This window comes from Myxocyprinus asiaticus, chromosome 20 (assembly GCF_019703515.2).
Source record: "Myxocyprinus asiaticus isolate MX2 ecotype Aquarium Trade chromosome 20, UBuf_Myxa_2, whole genome shotgun sequence".
NCBI lineage: Eukaryota > Metazoa > Chordata > Actinopteri > Cypriniformes > Catostomidae > Myxocyprinus > Myxocyprinus asiaticus.
Window position 1 is genome coordinate 44592351 of NC_059363.1, and position 8446 is coordinate 44600796.

General features: G+C 36.2%; 1 pseudogene; it reads left to right on the forward strand.

The window, feature by feature from the left end:
- LOC127411127 (RNA helicase aquarius-like) overlaps positions 1 to 8067 on the forward strand; it is a 68143-nt pseudogene extending 60076 nt beyond the window's left edge.
- Positions 8068 to 8446: the final 379 nt, after the last annotated feature.

An 8446-nucleotide genomic window follows, 5' to 3' on the forward strand; every position in this document is an offset into this window, starting at 1 on the left:
TCGTGCATTTGTTACATGTACTCTCGAGTCCAGAGATTAGGTTATAACTGGAAAATGTTTCATGCTATTCAGAGAACATGTCAGCAGTGGAAATGGACATGCAACCAGCCTCTTTAATCCGTAATGTTTTTAACATTTTATTATTTTTATTAGTATCTGAAAACGTAAGTGTATGATAAATATTGGGCTGCTATTTAATATATTTGGCAACTTCCCAGCTCCATGGTTTTGGATTTTCCCAATATTGTCGATCATCATCTGTCGCAATCTACATCGGGATATTTGTCAGATAGCATCTATCCGATTTAGGGATGTGCAAAACTACCAATTTTCATAATCGACTAGTCAGTCGGTTATCTGAAAGATTAGTCGACTAGTCGGTGTTAAGGATAATAATGTATAATTAGGCTCCATTATATTCACATGACCCTGATCAGACGCATTTCAGAGAGATATATGGACGCTGAATACAACACTTCAACATGGTAACTAATGAATATTCAATATATAATTAGGATAAATAACTACAACCTCTTATCGCACAAAACTATCAAAGAATAGTAAGAAATAAGCAAAGCTCCAATACAGAGACGCACAAAACCGCTTATGCACATCCTGAACGCAGAATAACGCGCTTCAATATAACTGGAATGCTTCAGGGTGATCCTCAGGATGATCGCTTTCATCATATGGAAAAGAGTGGCCAGGACATTCTTAAAAATGTCTCCTTTTGTATTCTATAGAAGAGAGAAAGTCTGATGACAGAATTTTTCTATTCCCTTCATGTGAACCTCTAAGTAAAGTTCAGATGGGATGTGACTTGCATAACACAATTTTTAGAGAATTCAGGCAGATTTGGCCCTCTGGAATGGAACTGTGTTTGCTCTGAAACTCTGTATTGTTTATAAGTGGTTACCATGCGCCGGGTGGCGTATAGATCACATGAGTTGAGCGATGTGCCCCTGATACTTTTAATGGGAAGCTGGAGGGAATTGTCCTCATTACAGAATCCATGCCAACACACACTACCGGTGTGCACACACAACTCTAATGGCCTGTATGAATGAGCCTCTTGCAGGGCAATAGGAAAGACACTGTTTGCTCAGCAGCTGAACAATTGTCTCTTATTAGTAGGTTGCACCCTTATTAGTGCACTACTGAAGTATGTTACCATTTCAGCTGCGGTTTATTAAAGTCCCACCTCATATTTAGTCAATGTCTTTAGGTTCACACATAAATATTGTAATAAATATAGAGCCTTGCTGAAGTATTCAGACCTTTACCAGGTGTCTCATTTCACTTAGTTACAGATTATAAATTAAATTACATTTCAAAGCACGAAAACTCAATCAAATTCCAATTTGACTTAATTTTTCAGGTCATCATGAAATGGCGTTCACAACTCATTTCACTTCTGTCATGAAGGATTTCCGAGTAAAACATAATATTTAACGAGAATACATCGTTACTAGTGCAAATGTACATTCCTGATTGCAACAATTGAATTACAACTAGAAAAATGCTCATTTTTGATATCTGTAATTTGGTTTTCAGATATCTGTCATGTAATTGTAACTAGGAAGAAAGCCTTTTAATGCATCCTTAATTGTGTTTCAATTTATTGATATCTGAAATCCATTTCCATCTAAATCTATTGAAATAAATGGACAGATTTCAAAAATGTGCATTTTTACTAGTCACAATTCAACTGTTGATATCAGGAATGGACATTTGCACTAGTAACAATGTAATTTATTTATGTAAAAAATGATCATTTTAATCAGTTGGTCTGTGGGCGGAGCCAGAAGTGTGCAATACGTTTACACTTAAATTGTAAAAATCCCCGGATACATAAGTCACTCATATTTAGTACAATTTGAAAGCTTAAAATCTGAAATTGTCCTGGAATACCATCACTTTTGCATTTGTTTCATAAAATAACAAAATAAATCTTGAAAGCCGCCATGTCGTATATGAGCGCCACCTAGAGATGATGCAAAAATATCATTATGAATATATAAAATTTTTCACATAGCACTTAAATAGGCAAGTGATGTTGTGTGTGAAAATCCCAGGAGATCAGCCGTTACAGAAATACTCAAACCAGCCCATCTGGCACCAACAGTCATGCCACGCTCCAAATCACTGAGATCACATTTTTCCCCCATTCTGATGGTTGATGTGAACATTAACTGAAGCTCCTGACCTGTATCTGCTTGATTTTATGAACTGCACTACTGCCACACGATTGGCTGATTAGATAATCACATGGATGATTGTTGGTGCCAGATGGGCTGGTTTGAGTATTTCTGTAACTGCTGATCTCCTGGGATTTTCACGCACAACAGTCTCTAGAATTTACTCAGAATGGTGCCAAAAACAAAAAAACATCCAGTGAGCGGCAGTTCTGTGGATGGAAACGCCTTGTTGATGAGAGAGGTCAACGGAGAATGACCAGACTGGTTTGAACTGACAGAGTCTACGGTAACTCAGATAACCGCTCAGTACAATTGTGGTGAGAAGAATATAATCTCTGAATGCTATTCTGAGATGCGAGTTGGTGCTGTTTTGGCTGCACGAGGGGAACCTACACAATATTAGGCAGGTGGTTTTAATGTTGTGTCTGATCGGTGTATGCTGAGTGTGCATATATTTACATGTTCTCAGGTGCTGATACCAGTACAGCTGTGTTTACTATGCAGATGTCCATATGTTCAGCCTCAGTCACTGGGCACAGTATGGAGCTATGGTTCCAGACTCTGCTTTCACAATGGTTACAGGGCTCTAAAGATACATAAGAAATTCAGAAAATTGTCCATTAGACAGCTGCTGTGAATACAATTAAAAATACAGTTTAGTAAGCGTAATGCTTAGTACATTCGTACCATAACATAGATATTACAATAAAATAAACAATGTGAAAAATAGGCCAAATGTCTGGATTTGATTCATGCTAAATCCAGAAGTGAAAATTCCAAAGATTTTTTTTTTCCTTCCTTTGTTAGGCCTGCCACAATTATAACATAATTGTTTGATTGCGATTATTTGATCAAGATAAAGGCAATCATTGTGCATTTTAAATTGCAATCATTTATTGACACCCAAATAAGGAAATGCTCTGAGCATGTCTTACTTACAATGTGCATTGATTTGTGGTTTCATTTTACAGGCTGTTACAGGTTACCTTTACAGTAAGTTAAGTTATTGCATGATAATATACTTATTTTCACTTAATTATAATAATAATCTATATTATATTATTGGAGTATAATAAATTCAGGTGGACTGGATTGCAAAAACTTTTAGAATATATTTAGAATTTAGAAAATGCAAAATAGTTCAATGCTATTCAGTCCTGTGCAATGTTTGTTTACAAAGGAATCCATAATTTTATTAGTATTTTAAGATCTAAGTGAATAAATGACTATTTTTTTAAGGGGTATGTGTATCAAGCCTATGCTGTAAGTGACTTGAACAAAAAAGACTAATTGTTAATTGCAATTATTTGTATGACAATTAATATCCAGCCAAAATGTAGTGACCATGATGGTGCTGCTCCTTGATAAACCTCCAGTATCCAATTATACAGGTATGTTGAAACTGAGATGCATGTCTGCCAGTTAAGTGTATTTTCTCGGGCACTTCTGGCTGTTTCCTGATGTTCCAGGTTTGTTTAATTGGTTTATATTGCAATATTGACTTGTCCTGTAAAGTGCTCAGGATTGTTCAAGCAGCTTGAGCCTTAAATCATTCAAGCTAATCACGATCAGTTTAGTTTAGTCAGTGTTGCTGCAGTTCTAGTTTTATAGTGCTCAATTTGTTTTCTTTTTGCTATCAAATACATATAAAGCATTTATAAAATATTTCAGGCACTTTATTATTTATCATAGTGTAAACTGCAAAACTGTGGAGATTTTTGACGTGAATCTCATGAAACCTGTGGAGGACATGTCCTATTCAGTTCATATTATACCTCAACATTAGCATAAAGAAAGCTTAAAGAACTAATATGTGAAGAAAGTGAAGCCTTTTTACAACTATATTGTGACATTATTTTCATGGCAATGATATACCAAAAGAAATAATGGTATATCATTTAAAATATAAAGTGTTTGTACATCGTGATAGTGTTTGTTGCACTGCCTTTAATTTTTGCTTATTTAAATACAAAAAAACCAAACAAAACATAATTACAGTATTTTTTAACTGTAATACAGTAAATTACTATTAATTTCAAAAGTACAATGACCAGACACATTACAGTAAGTGAAATGTGCTTAGTTTTCATGAAAATATTAGGCAGCATTGCAAACTATCTTAAAAATTGATTTTGTAATCTTTTTGAGTCTGATAAGAGATGCTGAATGTCATGTGACCTGTGGCTCTGTCTGTGTTTGTAGAATCTGGCAGAAGCAGAGTATTCAGTGGCTCTGTTCATGTACATGCTGCTGCAGGGATATCCCGCAGAGCGCATCAGTATACTTGTCATGCGTATTTTGTTGATTCATGTTTTTCATGTCTTTTATTTTGAAATTTCTAGTTCCTGTTTCATGTCATGTGGTTTCCTTGTCATGTGATTTCATGTTTCCCTCCATGTTCATGTGTCTTGTTTTCATTGGTTTATTTTCTTGTTATCTTGTTTAGAGTTCTTTGTGTTTATTGGTTATCTTTGTCATGTGTTCTCCCATGTCATGTATATAACCCTCATGTTTTCCGTGGTCCATGGTCAGGTATTGTTGAATGTAACTTTGGTTGTGTTTTCAAGTTTATGTCAAGTTAAAGTCAAGTTCATGTTTTTTGTTTACGTTTTTGGATTTCATTTTTGTTAATAAATTTGCACTTGGGTTCTTTACTTCATCGTCTTCGTCATTGCCAGTGCCAGCAACAGCGTTACAAAATACCTGACCGACGCAATATGAACCCAGCAATCTAGCTTCTTCGACTTCACCAGGGGAATCGTCCCCTGGAGGATTATGTGGATGAATTATGCGCTCTGGCCTGCAGGGTGGATTTTGGTGGATGAGGTGGTCCTCAAGGACTGTTTCCGATTTGGACTGAATGAGCCCATCTCTTCTCTGATCACAGGCGGTCAGAGTACCCACAGCCTGGCTCAATATATCGATCTCGCACTGCAGATTATTGGTTCCACGTTCACTGTGGGGAGGTGGATGCTGAGCCAGAGTTCCACGTCATGGCCGCCGAGCCAGAGTTCCTCGTCATGGTCACTGAGCTAGCGCCATCTTTTGCCCCGGGTCCTCAGCCTGCTCCATGCCATGTCACAGCCACGCCTGAGCCTGCTCCATGCCATGTCACAGCCACGCCTGAGTCTGTTCCATGCCATGTCATAGCCATATCTGAGCTATTGGACCTGGAGATGGTTCCCGCCCTGGTACCCACCCTATGGATGTTTCCTCGGGATCAGACGGGGGGCTTCTGACCCTCCGAGTTTGCCTGGACCCTCCGGGCCCTGGACTCCGCCTTGGTTCTCTGGGCCCTCGGTTTCACCTTGGCTCTATGTCCCTTCAGGTGGAAAGATTTGATGATGCAGATGTTGCTTCTTTTTCGTTGGACAGGTAAGACATTATTAATTGTTAGACCACTTTCTAAAATAGTATCAGTGGAATTTACAGAAAACTCATTTAAGTTTCCCTTGAACTTTTTAAAACAATGTGTGCAATCAACGTATGTTACAAACGCAACCACAAAGCACCGTGTAATTTTCTTTTCATTGTTATCGTGGCTATAGTAAGAGGGGCCCATCTACCTCCACCTCTATGAAATGGCATACGTCTTCATTCGTTTAGCAGCTTGGCACAGCGATTGTTGTGGATTTTGAGTAAACCATGACGTTGGTTTGCTTGGAAACATAACGAGTTTGTCAAATACAGTATTCATGCACATGCTAAATTTGATCATCAAAAACAGTACTATTCTTTCCTTTACCATGACATTCTGTAACGCTAGATAACTGAGGTTTATTTCACGCTAAGCAGTTCTCTAATAAAGGTAATTACTGTCTTTAGAAATAACGTGAAACGTAGACAGTCTCCAAAGATTATTGATATGAGGGACAATAATAATCTGTCCTTAACTGTAGAAGTCTGTTCACTTGAATTCTGACGTTTGTTTTTAGGCAAAGCAATTATATTATAATAGTAATAAATAACTTTAGAAATGACCTCAAACTCTGACATTTTCCAGATGCAAATGTTATTCCAGAGCTGTAGGAGGCAGCAGAGACAATTGTGCTGATCCACATCGATAGATGGCAGTACAGCGTCTAACACCACTGTTGTATCGGTACTTAATGTACACGAAGAAGAGCAATGCTAACGCTAGCTAGAGAACTACTGAATGCCCCTTTAAAAGTTTAATTTAGGCTACCAATTTTAAAAGCAATTGGTAGAACTTGCTTTCTTTCAACACATTATTGAATCAGCACAATCCAATATCGGTCGATCTCTAATTTGTATCTATTTATGTAATGGCACGTAAACCAATTTTAATGTGATATTTATGTGGAAAACATGTCTTGAGTATTTTAAACTTGCATATATCCTACCATGTTTTAACTGATAAGCAATGTTAAGACAATGTTGAATGTGTGTCCCTGCCTGTTTAAGTAAGAGTCTGTGATACATGATTTATTTTGAGATTGTTTTGGTTTGTTTTGGGATGGGATACGGTATTCATTTTATTTGTTCAGGTCTTAAAAAAAGGTCTTAAAAAGTCTTAAATTTGATTTTAAACTCTGCATGTGACCTTTGTTCAAAAGTTAGTGTACTTGTTAACCAAGTGGACAATCACTTGTGAGCAGAAGATTTTTATTGGGCTTCATTTTCAGTCAAGCTTCAATTTTGCCAAATTACGCAAAAAGTATGAAAATGTTAATCATGTGATTTAGGATTCATAAAATGTTAGGTATGAAATTAGCCTAAGCAAAACAAAGCAGTCGTCCATTTTATATGAAAACTGTTCAAAATGTAATTTCAATCAGTGTCATTTTCAGCACAGAATTTTATTAAACACACTGGAAATGACAGTCAGAAAAGAAAATGACAAATCTTGCATGATACATGTGCATAAACTGTTGAATATTGTTAGTAGACAAATTAAATCAACAAGTGTAAAAAATAAATAAAAAAAGAGTTTTTACTTTCTAGAAATTCACTGGATTGAAAGAGCCTGAAGTTGAAGAAATGGCCCCAAAATTAGTGTTTTTAATTTTTAATTTGAATTTTGCATAAAATCTTTTCACTCTTGTCAATCTGATGAAATGATAAGTCAAAAAAGACGTTACAGTCGTGTAGGGCTGGGCGATATATCAAATATTAACAGTATAATCAAGATAATTTTGCTGATGATGTCAAATTGACCAATATCATCAATATCACAATGATTTTAATGTGTTTTCATTTGGCCATTAAGTATCATAAAGAGCGCATCAGTAGACTAATTTCACGATCCTTCAGGGCTGCACAATTAATGAAAATAACATCAGAATGGCTTTATGGTCATATGTGATTATTAATCCACAAAAGGCTGTGATTTAAAGACAGATAAACATGGACTGTGTGTGATTCAGAACAAACCGGTGACATTCTGATCTGTGTGCACGCGCATGGTGGTGCTCTCAGATCAGTTCAGGTGCATTGTGATATCAAGGTAATGCAGGTTCAAGCATTCCTGCAATTCCAAACATTAGTAACCACTACAATTTATTATACAAACTTACAAACGCGGCACAGAATAACAGAAAATGAGAGATTACCGACTTTCAGGAAATGCAGGACATTGTAAACTGTCAAATATACACTTTTCTGTGTCACAATAAAAGCCCCAGGTGAAGATGAAGTGAACAAGACAGAAATATATCACTTTTATATAACGCAAAGAAATTAAATCGCTGCACTCTACTAGTTCAGGGTGCATATATCCATACACCTTAAACAGTCTCAAAACACTAATTTTTCTCAATTTCTTAAATTTTTTTTTTATATCTCACAGAACGGGAACACAGACGTTTCAGCCTCACAGCCTTCCTCAGAGTCTGTGTCTATAACATAAATCTAATAATCAGAATAATAATGATAATTCAGCATTATATTATAATAATAAACCTGACGTGCCCCACAGCAATGATTTTGTATTCTGCAATGCTCAACTGGGTTTCAAAAATAAGTCCTTGTTCATTCACAAAAATGTATCAGTAAAAACATTTGAAGGTAAATAATGCTTTTTATTAAGCTACTGTGAATCATTGTACATGAAATATAAAAGTGCATATCAATGAAAATAATTGAATTTCATTTATTGAATCTCCTTGGCTACAGTGTGTTTTTGGATGAAAACATGGCTCCTCTAAAGAAAAAAATAAAACAACCCCCCCCCCCCAAAAAAAAAACAAACACTTTTGAGCCATTTCAGAGCAAATACATAATTATCG